General features: G+C 34.7%; 1 non-coding gene across 1 annotated transcript; it reads right to left on the bottom strand.

Moving 5' to 3' along the window:
* Positions 1–1,509: 1,509 nt before the first annotated feature.
* Trnar-ucu lies at positions 1,510–1,583 on the bottom strand. The gene has a single exon. It is a non-coding gene; the product is annotated as a tRNA-Arg (tRNA).
* Positions 1,584–13,692: the final 12,109 nt, after the last annotated feature.

The raw sequence follows: 13,692 nt of genomic DNA, 5'->3' as shown, positions 1-13,692 counted from the left end.
TTAAAAACAAAGCCAATCTATTTTTATTAAAAAAACTTTACCCTTAGCTGGTATGGATAATTCAGGGTACGTTGTTTGTAACGAGCGAGCAAATAAATAGTTTTATATACATACACAAATTGTGGAAAAAGTCTACACCTTTTTATGATAATAACCTTTCTTCGAAATAGAAATCAAGTTTTTATTAACTTTATCATAAGACCTCATAAGACCTGAGACCTCACCTCATTTTTTTTTTATGGATTCTCGGGACTAAACAAGGACTGTTTCGGTGTTCTCGGGACTATGTCAAGAATTTTGAGAAATTTTCGGGAATCCCGGAAATATTTAATGATTTTCGGGACTTTCGGAAGTTTCGTTATATTTGTCGATTTTGATATAGGTATGTTTATCGATAAATTTAATTATTTTGCAATCGTAATATTTGTCGATATTGTTAACGGTATAATAATTAAAATTGATATTTATCGATATCTATTGTTATCGATAGAGTAAAAGATATTTTTATTGGTATATTTATCGATATATTTAGTCTCGAAAAAACCTAAATAGTCCTTACCATCCTTAAAATCTCTGGATGCTTCGAAGTAGTCTCGAAAATCTCGAAATAGTTCCGAAAATCCCGAAATAGTTCCGAAAACTCCAAATAGTCCCGAAAGCCCTAAAAATCTCACGTAGTCTCGAAAATCTCGAAATAGTCCTTAGAATACCGAAAATCCTGATATATTTTCAAAAATGCCTCGTAGTTATTGAAGCCAAAGACTCTAATTACTTTCGTACGAGGTATTGCGTTAGGTGAAACTAACTAAATACTTTTAGACTAAGTATTTAACTGTGAAACTAAGTAAATACTAGCATACTCGGTATTTAGTAACATCCAAAAAAGCTAAGTAAATAGCACTTTGGTATTTACTACGACATAAATACCTAAATACTTTTGTACTTAGTACTTAATACCTATGTACTTAGTAAATAAAATGTTGCCCTTTCACTGGTATCAATAATGCAATCACTAAAACCTTTTTTGTTTTCATTCTCCTGCTGAACTTTTTTGTTGTTGTTATTGAATGTTATCTCCCTTTATTTCTTTAATTGTCAACACTAAAAGCTTTTTTGATCTTCTAGGATCAGACAAGTTTAACCCTGAAAATATGATCGAAAAAATAAAAATCATAAAATAGAGATAAAAAATGATCGTTATTCTTTGATTGTTATTTTTTTCAATCATTTTCAATCGCTATTTTATGACTTTTATTTTTCCGATCAAAAATAATCGTTATTCTATATCGAAAAGCTATACTTCTGCAATGATTTTTTAATAAAAATCTTTCATGTTAACGATTACTTTCGGTCACTTTTATATATTAATTACGTATCAAATACTCCAAGTGTAACTTATGGTTGTTGTGTTTGAAATTATACAGTTATAAATAATAAAAATGTTCAACAAAAATTTGTAAGTATTTATAAAAAATAAAGACAAAAAAAATACGGCGTTCTTAGAGTATCTGAGCCCTTGCGGGGATAGAACCCGCGACCTTTGGATTAGAAGTCCAATGTTCTATCCACTGCACCAAAGGGCCACTAGAAGGTAGCTTAAAGGTATCGGCACAGAATTTTAAAAATTTCGATTGTATTAAGTAATTTTTACAATGGATATTAAGCTGCTTAAAAATTTAACAGCTGTTTCTTTAAATATTTTACTGAATTGTAGCGAAAAAACAAGTACAGCGATTATACTATTTGCGAAGATGTTTTACACGAACTTTTGGGAATAACCAACCTATTTGCTTGTATATGCTTGTAGAGAAGGTACAAATTTACATACACATACATACATAAATTTAACTTGATCCGGCTGTAGATGGAAACATCGCGTACTACTGTAGGTCGCCCCACAAATAAGAGGAGAAGCCCGGCCAAACTCTAACATATTGTGTAAGCGCCAATTATTATTATTATCTATCTATGAATGGACGACAGCCAGCGACATTTTAGCCTCAATTTTTAAGAGACTCAGGACTCGTTTTTTTCGCTTATAACCACGTGTTAGTAATATTGACTAATTGACTTTAACCAGGGTTGCGCTAAATCGAAATTTTCACTACCAGTATATGGTTAGTGGTAGTGCATTTCAAAGTTTGACAACATTTAGGTGTATGTAGTTAGAACTCTTTTAAAGCCATTTTAATCATCTCATCGAACAATTTTAAGACTGAAGATTTTACAATGCTTAACACGGCTTGTGAGCACCCTAATAATAATATTATTTGAATGAATTTAAATGTTTCACTATTACGAAGCATTGATACAACTTCAGAAATCTTTGAATGTTTCTAAACATCCGCATATTGCTGTTATAAGAAAAGGCTGTCAGCCAATATTTCACTTAAAATAATGCAGGTTTCATTACTTAATGAAGTGTGGTAATAGTCGTCACATCTTCTTCAACAAGATTTTTAATATTTTTTGTAATTTTGTTTATTGTAAAATTTATTGCAAATTCGACATTAATAAATAAGAACCCCAAATTAAAATAAATAAAAAGTCATTGTGATTTACAATTCATAAACTTCAACTTTTCACTCAAATACTATTTATGTTTTACCATCTTTAACAAATTTGATTATAATTTTGTATGCGAATAAAAGTCCCCAAATACGAGTACATACACTGAAGAAGAATACGAGCAAAACTCTACTTTGTAAACATGGAAAACGCATAAAAAGCCAAAGAAATAAAAACGCAAGTACTGACAAAAGTTTTTGGTCATTCGCTGCTTTATCCAGCCAAAAATTGAATAATGCAAATATTATCGATCATAAACTGCGACTACGATCACATCAATACTTTTAACGCACTGACAACAATAACAATAACAACAAAGCTGCACTATAAATAAATGTACAAATAAATCTTTTATGCGAGCATGGGCAATCAGTGAATTTATGAAGCACTTATGTAGCAGAGTTTACAACAAATTTTCATATTTGTACCACAATTGTATGTACATATATACATATGTATGTATTTATTATGACACAAAAATCAAGTGAGTCCATATTGTTTGCACTGTTTACTATGCCACTAGCATACATACCATATGTATGCGCGTGTGCGTTAAATTGTATTACAATAAAACCCTAAAATTTTCACAAATTGAATTTCGACTTACCCAATTAGGGGCATAAACTGCTGACTTCTTGGTAACTGATTTTCAATTCAATTCAAATACTTACATAAGTATATTGGCAATCAACGCTGCTTATCATTCATATGGACAAGTAAGTATATGTTGGTTGTGGCAGCGCCATTACTACTTTCGCTTGAACAGCTGCCAGCCAATTCGTGTTAACGCCTTCGATTTTTGTATACAGGAAATTCTGCATCCACCCACAGACTTTGTGGCGGCTACACATCGACGGCGACAACTTTTGCATGCTGTGATTTCCAACGCTGCTTGGTGGTAGATTTTATCAATTTTGAATATTTTTAGAGGTGCCAAACGAACGAAGCGTCTGACTTGACAATTTCAATTTTGGCATTTTCCAGCGAATTTCTTAACGTCGCTCCATGTCTTCATGTTGGGTTGTGTACGTATATCAATGGGTCAGTGTTTGTGAAAAATGGCTGTTTTGCATATAATTGACCAACTTAAGTAGATTAGCATCGGTGACAACACTTAACTTGGGCAAGTGTCAACTGCTGGCGAATTAATTGAGAGTTTACAGATAATTTTAGAAAATGAGATTTCAAATTTTAACTTGATTTCTGAAAAACCACACACTTCATCAAATTGATAAAACTCTAAGTGGTGTACTAACAGGAAAGTGTTCATTAGCGGTGCATGCCTCCAAGTTAGCGCTAAGTTGTGATAAGCTGAAAAGGAGGTGCGTGTTGATGGAGATTGTTGCAGGCAGTCTCTGTAATGCCCAGCCCCTGCTAGACCGCAGTTCTGTATTGTGAGACCGAATCTGGCGGTGGACCTACATTTCGGGCAATGGCTTGATCTTCTTCTTCTTATTTGACTCTAAACCCCTTTGCCGATTTGTGCCGAGACCCAAAAAACCTCACCGATTGCCTGTCTCATTTTTGGATTTCGCCCATTGAGTTCGTGAGCGCCTTTGCTTTCGTTGTTCACTCATGGGCACCGAAACGCTGGATCTTTTTCCCGCAACATTGGGATTTTTTATACACTGAGTTCTGTCCATGTTATTAAAAAGCTCAAAGAGTTCTTCATTATATCTTCTTCGGTACTCGTCGCCCACGCAAAAAGGGCCAAAGACCTTGGGCGGCTCTGCCTTCAAATTGGCAAGAGTTATTCTATGCTGGCTAATAGATCGACGAAGTCCCTTATCTCTTAATAATTTTAACTGCCAAAAGTGACGTGTGTGCCAAAACTCAAAAACTTTTTAAGTGTTTTGTGCCGGTTTAAGGCCAACGGCATAGCCCGGTGGTTGCAATTCAACCACTAAAATTTAGTGTCAGCTAAGGAGAGTTGATTTCAGGTGAAGTAAGTTTAGATAACTTAAGGTGAGTTGAGCTCAGGTGAGATAAGTTGCGGTGAGTTGAGGTGAAGTAACATTAGATGGGGGAATTAATTTGAGATGAAATAAGGTGAGTTGGGGTAAGGTGAATTGAGGTGAACTGAGAGGAGTTGACGTGAGTTTACTTTAGGTGAGATAGGGCGAGTTGAGGTGATCTGAAGTGAGCTGTGGTGAATTGAGTTGCACAACATAGCACAATATAACACAACATAACTTAACATAATATTACATTGCACAACATATTATAACCTAATACAATATGACATAATAAAATTCGTCAGTTTTATATCTTTCTTTGTCTAACTCTATCTCGATCACTTTCTCTATCTCAATTTTTGTCTCTATCGTTTTTGTACTTTTATACCCGAGCTCACTTGTGCCCAAGCGTATAATAACTTTGTTCACATAACGGTTGTTTGTAACAAGTGTTGTTGAGAATTTTCAGAAAGTCGCAAAAAAAGAGTCATGGCCGAAAAAATTGTTATTTTTTTTTACCGACTTCATAAAAGGGGAAAGTTATTAATTCGTCGGAATATATATTTTTTATGTATGTTACCGCAATGTATGCCGATTTCTATAATTCTTTAATTTTTTAAAAGAAAGGCTGTACCTCAGAGGTGATCTCATACTAATTTGGTTTAGATCCGATAGTTTGATGATGAGAAATTAACGGTACTCTTAAATTTATATATGGGAGTTGGTTTTGTTTTTTTGTACACAACAATCGAGTCGCTGCAAGGAGAAAAGTTTCATTTTAAGCTTGAGTTTCATTTGAAAGTTTGAAGTGATGCCTTTTTTCGTACTTTCAGGAGGAAATATTTTTAATAGCATGGTTCTGTTAACATTTCCTAAAAAAATTCTGTTAAAAGGGGCAAAAGGTATTGGCGCTTAAAAGGGTCAAATTGTTCCTTTGGTCGAACAACAGTAACACTGTTTGTAACAGCCAAAACGAATAGAGATAGATACAGACAAATGTATACATAAATGCTCAGAATGAAAAAAGAAATCGATTAAGCCATGTCTGTCTGTCCGTCCGTCTGTCCGTCCGTCCGTCTGTGCACACGATAACTCGAGTCAAAATTGAGATATCTTAAAGAAACTTGGTATGTGTACTTCTTTCGAGCGTAGAACGGAAGGTATTGAAATGGGAAAAATAAGACAATAACCACACCTACCTCCCATATAAAAGTTTTCTGAAATACGAAAACTGCGATATTTTATTAACTACTGAAGGCTACTCACTCAAAATTGACATTTACTTTACAATTATTTTTAGGCGGTCTTTATACTGAGGCAGGTAAGAGCAAGTCAGTATCTTTATTCTGACCACGTTTTTTTTCTACGAAAACATTCTCGAACAAAGACTTCGATTGCGAAGACTTCCGCCTGGAATATGGTTGGGTATGAGCCCATTGGCGGACTTTTCTGGGATCTTGGTCTTTTATCGGTATACCATATGTACCTGGACAGCAGTTCTTTTTAGGAATTCTGACTTTGTAGGGTTTGTCAAAGGATGATTTCGGTAGCATGATATCTGAGAAATTGATAGCGAGATTTTCAAGGAATAGCTTAGAACCACTACTTTTCATGCTGATTACATTGGGCAGTAACTGTATAGCGCTCCAATAGGCCTTCTTTTCGGTCAGAATAGACAGAGGAGGAATGCCACTTATTTGCTATGCTTTTGATCGCCAGGCCAGTGCCGTGTATGCAACATCAGGTTTCACGATAATATTGAAAGATCAATACTTTAGTTTTGGTGATATTCCCCAGGTTTTTCCATGAAGTCTCTGGCTGACATAAAACTTCCTTATAGCCTTGTTGGTAACATTCGAGAGATATGAACTCCAATCGAGTCTTTTTTTAAGAGTTACCCTTAGATACCTTGCCTCTTCTGATAACTCAATTTCTGTCCCTGCCAAGGTGGGTCTAGTCAAATAGACTTTCCTTCATTTGATAAATGGGACAACGGTGAACGTCAGCGGGGTTATTGGCAATCCCTGTGCAGCACACCAGTCTTCCATTAATCTGAGCTCAGCTTGAAGTCTGGAGCAAATAGTGTGTGAATGAGATAACCACTTGCAAAACTGCAAAACTTGTGTGCAAAAATATCAAAAGCAATTATACTCGCTTCTTGATACTGCTAACAGGGAAAGATTGCTGTGATCTTGTCATACAAAAAATGGGTATCCCTAGCGTGGATTGATATCCCGCACTATCAAAACCACGACTAAAATTCTTGGGAACCGTCGATTCGGGAAGTTAGAAGACATCTCAAAAGTAAAGCTGTAATTTCTATTTTAACGCCTAAAATCGAACTCCAGCCGGAAACGCTTAGGACCGGCTAGCGTATGTGTGACTCAACATCAGCCAAATTAAACTAACCTGTATTTGAGCGCATATTTCTATGATTTCTTTCCTAAACCATTTCCAGTTGGCCAATTTGAGCGATTTTTCTGCAATATTTACTGAACATTTTACGATTATTACCAGCGATTTGAATTTCCACAAAACTCACACTTGAATATACTTTTCAACTGCTAAATGCTTGAATTTCGACACTAAATATGTATATATACATAGAGTATATCGTATGAAGTATGTACTATACAAATACACTCTGCATACTGTCTTTTGTTTGCTTCGTTACTCTGAACGTGTTTTGATTCTGACAATCCAAGCAGCAACACATGTTTACTTAACCACGTCCTTTTTTTGTTGTCCAACTCAGTTCGGTCCAGCCATACATTCTCTACGTGCTCATGTCTTCAATATCCAATTTGTTGTTTTTTTTTCTTAAGTAGTATATGATTCGTTGCTGTTGGGTTTTGTCTTCGCCATTGGCGAAAGTAATAAATTCATTTTTGTTTTGTCTTCGTCTATGTCCAACGACTGACTCCTCCAATATCCTCCTGCTGTCGCTGAAACCGCCTTTTCACACTTGCTGTCTTGCTTCTCGTTGTTTTGCTAGTCCGGTTTTTTCTTCGAGCATGAGTTGTGTTAATATTTTCTTGTCTTTTATATAAGCAGGCTGTATATATTTTTGTCTTGCTTTTTTTAGTGCCGGTGTCGGTTTAGCTGCCGCTGGCACACGGTATTTGGGATCATTTCAGATGTACACTTGCTGTATTTGTTGACGGAGGCGATCTATGCTTTACATTTGTTTGATTGTACTACACATAGTATGTGTATATGTGTACCCACGTTTAAGTCAGTACACGTGTGAGCTTCTCAATGCCAATGATGATTATGTCAATAATATTCGTATCCCAATGACAACAAACTACAAATTGGTTGAACAAGAAATCGCACCAACAAAAGATTATGCCGTTTTGATTAGACGCCATAAATGTATTGTTTCTTTGCTTGCTTTGCCATTTCTTTGACTCATCTGGGACCAGCTAATATCTATTTACTAAAGGGTGTTTCAATAAGAATTCGGATTTCGTTTTATAAATAAAACGCAACAAAATTGGTCGACATGATTTTTTTAGGCTCAGCTTTTTGCGAAATTGGTTACTAAGAATTCGGATTTTTATAAATTAGTAGCCGGTACAAAAACCAATTTAATTTTTGTTACAACCATATTAAAAAATTAGCACGACATCCCCGGTTTCCAAATTTATAATATTAAAAATAATATTTTGGCGTTTATACTTACGCTTGCTAAGTGTTTGGGCGAGCTTCTCGTCCGATTTGTGGCGTGCGTCCTCATGTAATTACACAAATGGTAACCGGTACTAGAAGACCAGATTTTTCGAAACTGGTAACCATTAAAAAACCTTTTCAAATCGAGAGGTAAATCATTTTCTCCTTATATGATATAAGATATTACAAAGATCTGTATCACCATTCAATCACCCTATATTTACTCGCTTTCGGCTTTTACTAGCGGCCTTGCTACTGTGGTAAGAATTTTCTCCCTTTTTTTGTATGATTTTCAATTTCTATGACTATTCTCATATGCATGTGCACTAGGGCGATCCAAAAATTTATGTGAAAAAGTAAAGTCGGAATTTTTATGCTCTCACCCCCCAGGATTGTTCTATACCGAAAAAATATACCCCTATTTTTTTGTTTTGAAATCAAAAAATATTTAGTGGTCTCTCAAAGCGCCCAAAATTTTTTGCAGAAGATTCCCAGTAATAATAACCAATTCTTTACTCAACCATTTTTTCATCGCAACTATAATTTGTAGGTCCGCCAAAAAACCACAACAATCCCGAAAAATGCAAAACGGGGACTAATGAAAAATCGTTAGTATTAAAAAATTTTTAAATAAATAATTGGGTATAATTATTGAAAGTCTCCGGAAGAGAACCAGAGTTTTCCGAGCGAAAAATATTGATTTTTAAGCATTCTATACCATTTCTACGAAAAGTTGTTTTTTTTCATATAAAAATATATGGAAAGCTTTGAGCGCTTTGAGCGACCTCTAAATATTTTTTAATTTCAAAATAAAACGATAGTGGTATACGTTTTTTGCGATATAGAACAATCCTAGGGGGTGAGAGCATTACAATTCCGACTTTACTGTTTTTGGACCACCCTAATGTGCATACCTATGTAAAAATTTACAACTGGATGATGTTCTATTATTAAGACATTATTAAAGTTTTGTAAGTTTATGACAGTTTTGTACATTTGCTCTGGAGTGTATCAGTCGTAGGTCGCACGCGGTTATGATTTGTTTTTCTTTGCAGTTTTTACTTTGCAAAAATATGTTTTTATTATATTAAATTGTACGAGTATTACATTGATAAATATTCCTTAAACATATTTTCCTCTTTTAGTAATCCTTGAGATTACTCTATAAGCTTACGCATTTGTAAATGATTATTTATGATTAATTTGCCATATACTTCGTAAATGCCAACCATTTGTATGATAAAGTCTCGTTTCAATTTGGATATAGCTCACTTGACTTCATGTAGTTTTCGTACATTCGGGTATGATGTCTTGTTTACGTCTTGTATGTATGAGTACATACATATCCACATGCTGTTGACCTTAAGGACAGGTTGAAAATTAATGACTTTAAGTTGTATTTCTTTTTTTCATAACTCACCTAATTTGGGTTATCTTCTCATTGAAGGCGAGAACCGAACCCAGCGTAAAAATACATTGATGAGAGGGTTTCAAAAAGATTCACGATTATATATTGGGCCGCTTGCTTCTAGACCGGTGCCCGCTTATTGGCAATTAGCCGATCGGCCGTGATCTCAGGCTGCACAGGAGTTGCTCACACACACGTTTTGCTCATGTTTCTCAAGTTGTACGAATACGGATTTAAGATTGAGAATTGAGTACATTCGAAAAACTCCAACGGTATATACAGAAGCCCCATTGCTGCGATGCATGTAGCTACATAGATCTATTGAGTTAACCCTTAAGTTATCACTCCAGCCTTAGGCTGCCCAGATTCTTAACGGAACCGACAGGGTATATACGGGGGGAAGCAAAAATTAATACACGCTGTTTTTTTTTTTTAATATTTGTAAGGTATTTAAATTCAAATTATTTGGTTGTTTTTTTCATAAAAATATACTTTATGCTTTAACCAAAACCACATAAATCAATCTTTCAAACTTTCTTCAGTGCTTAGAAAAATTTAACAAATTTTCATCAAAATTTCAGCTTTTTAATCTGATTTTTCAGAATTTTTTTAAGTATGCAGTTGATTGCGTTGACGAAAAAAATAAAAGTTGCAGATAATTATTAGGAGAAGATGTCTTTTCCATTCTTTAGTACGAACTATACAAAATATTTAATTTTATTTCTTATAATCGTTATGGTCTCTGCTCTTTTCAATACAAGCATGAATTTCTTGTAAAAGAAAATGCGCAAGACCGTTGCAAAGAAGTTTATAAAAAATTAACACCAGTTTTAATAAATTGCACTTGTTATATGAAAAAAATCGCAAAAGCAGACAAAAAAATTAACAATCAACTCGATTTTTCAGCCACTTAAAAGTTGAACTTTACTAAAATTGAATGGGCTACAAACTGCATAAAAAAGAAAGAAAACGAAGAAGGATCTAAAATTTCTTTCTGTAATCACACTATCACGCAAGGCTACCTAAATTAACCTGGAAAGTTTTTCGAATGTTTTTTACCAAAATTTACGATTTTGACAATCCATTTAACAATTGACAACTTCTATGCTAGTTCAAGTGAAGAAAGTAGCGGCAGCGATATGTCTTTCTTATGACAAAGCCTATCAAAAAGGCGTGGGAATCGGGTACACATGAAATTTGATATACATACATATGTATGTACATAAATAGGTCCTGGAAAGGTCACAAAATGATCCCGAATTAGCACCGATATATTCTTGAAATAGTCTTGAACTAGTCTCGAAATGGCTCAGAACTAGTACCAAAATAATCGTGAACTAGGCGCAAGTTGATCCTGAAGTGATCATAAAATGTTCACGAACTTGTCCGGGAATCGTCCTGATCTGAGTTCGAAATGGTCCCATCCTAGTCGTGCACTAATCCCGAAATGGTCCTGAAATACCCGTGGCCTAGTCCAGAATTATCCATTTATGCATTTTCCTAAGTTGAAAGTGCGCCTTCTTCGCCCATTCTTGCTCTGTTATAGTTCTATTTATTTTTTAATTTCTTAAAAAGGTTTTTAGTGCAATTTTAATAACCTTGCTATAGACATTTGGATGCTACGCATACTTGTGCCTATTCAAGTGAATCAAAATAATAAGCATAATTTTCGTGTAGTTTGATAAAACGTAGAATCAAATCCAAAGCAATGCAATGCAAAACAACGTCTCTTAGCAACCAATTGTATGGGAGTTACATGTTATAGTGAACCAATTTCGACGATTTTACGGAATAGTTAAGGTAATATTAAAAAAACGGTCATGTGCAAAATTTTAGTAAAATGCTTTTGGCGATTTTTGGCAATTTTTTCCCGTCAATTCAATTTTTTGTGCGCTATCACGTAAATGCGTCAAACTACATGATAAGTAGTTTATGGAGTTAGAGCTTTAATTTTCATGTGGCAACACTTTATTGTTATCAATTCTGTTGTAGCATATCGAAGATTTGCCAATATTAAACCACCATTTGTGACAACTCCCGCAGAATGTGAAATTTGCAATTTCATATGTGGAAATAGCTGATCTCGCCTTAAGGCTCCGCCAGACAAGACGCACATAACATGGCCAGGTGGCAGCATAAAAACGTTGCCGCAAACAAAACGACTCATTTTGATTGGCTAAAAGTCAGTTAGTTTGAATTCGCTCCATACATTTTTGTTTTTCCGCATTAACGCGCGTCAAAAGTTGAAAGTTGGGCAATTTTTTATCAGTTGCGGCAATGCATGCGTTGTCAATGTGGCGTCTTCTCTTCAAAATCACAGAGTTAACCGTGACGCAGAAAAGAATTTCTATCTGGCGAGTCTTTATTATAGCTTTTATTTTATTTTTAGCGCCGAACGCTTAAAAGAGGATTGTGTTGTCCCTATTGGGAAATGTGTTAATACCAATATTTTAAAAATATATAAACAATTTTAAAGAAAATAAATTGTTTGCACATCCCTATCATGTAAGTGATTTGTGTTATTTTTTATTACCCTGAAGAAAATAAAAGATTTTTTAAGTGGATTTCATGAGTTTTATAAAAAAAAAAGTTGGCAATTTTTGCCGTTTTTTTCGAAATAGCTCTTTTCTTTTTAAAGAGTCTGGATACCCTGATGGAGGGTAATGTGGTATATTAATACCTTAACCGACCTCTTGCGTACCACAAAGGACGATTTTCAAAATTTCCAAACAAATTCATACAAAATCTACAAGACATAAAATTTCTATTATCCAAGACTTGACAAACGAAACACAAAACTTACTTTTGTAATATTAACATTTTTTTCTTTATAAATAAATTTTTTTTTTTAACAAATAATGTTGATTTCTTGCAGTTAAAAAAACTTTAAAATTTTGGATTACATGTTTTGTGCGTCTTAAAGAAAGTAATAACAGATGTTGTAGACTTGCCAGAATTGAAGATAGAGGACTATACCACATTACACTCCTATACGCGAAGTTCCCCTACTTGATCCAATCAGCCCCAAAAAATTTCCAGCAATTTCTTTTACTTAAAATTCGGAAGTATTCAGAATAATAACGGTAATATTTTGTTTAAAGTTATGAAATATGTCAAACACATGACCATCGCTAAAAAGAATTGCAGAAATGCAAACATGCCAGCCAAGTTTCGCAATTTAATGTGCAGACTGATGCCACAAACGAAACTCATAACACTTTCTGTACGCTGCACGCGATGTCTCGCATTTATGCCAGACCTAACACGAAATTAATTTCAACGTTAAAGTTGAATAATAAAAATATCTTAACTTTCACATACATACATAGATATGTATATGTTGCATGCCACAAACAAAGGGGTAACAATTCACAAACAGAGAACAAGAAAGAAAGCATTCTACTCATTTCACGTGCCCCTAATTCTTGCACTGCTGGCACACTTTCTGCACCCACACACACACACACACACACACACACAAACAATGCCATTTAGTTACATATATATTTATATGGATATGCGCCAGAAAAAATTGCATAGCTGTATAGACAGAGTTGTATTTAATGTGTATATGTATGTACATACGCAGGTGGGTACTCATATCATTGGGTCAGCGCGGGGGCGGCGGCGACCGGCATCACGCACACTAGCTGGCGTACGCGTATTGCACGAATCATTAAAAATGTATTAAGTGCGCCCACACACGCACAAATAAAAAAGAAAGAGAAAAAATAAAATGTACATAAAAAAATGGAACAAAACAAATCTGAAAGCACTGGAATTTAGGTATGCATGAAGCATGGAAAAAGTTGTCAACGCTCACATACATATGTACATAGAAACATTCATACATATGTGTCCCACTGTAAAACTATGCTGACAATAAAAAATTTGCGCAAACAAATCCTGACCCAGAAAAAGAACTCAGTCATTGAGGCGCGACATACAGCGCTACAAAATGTATGCGAAGCAAAATACATATACATATAACGGGTGATTTTTTAAGAGCTTGATAACTTTTTTTTTAAAAAAAACGCATAAAATCGCAAAATCTCATCGGTTCTTTATTTGAAACGTTAGATTGGTCCA

This window comes from Rhagoletis pomonella, unplaced genomic scaffold (genome assembly GCF_013731165.1).
Source record: "Rhagoletis pomonella isolate Grant_MI unplaced genomic scaffold, Rhpom_1.0 Rhpom_scaffold_00006, whole genome shotgun sequence".
In the NCBI taxonomy this organism is placed as follows: domain Eukaryota; kingdom Metazoa; phylum Arthropoda; class Insecta; order Diptera; family Tephritidae; genus Rhagoletis; species Rhagoletis pomonella.
Note: the sequence above shows the minus strand (reverse complement) of the source record. Positions and strands in the feature narration are given on the sequence as shown.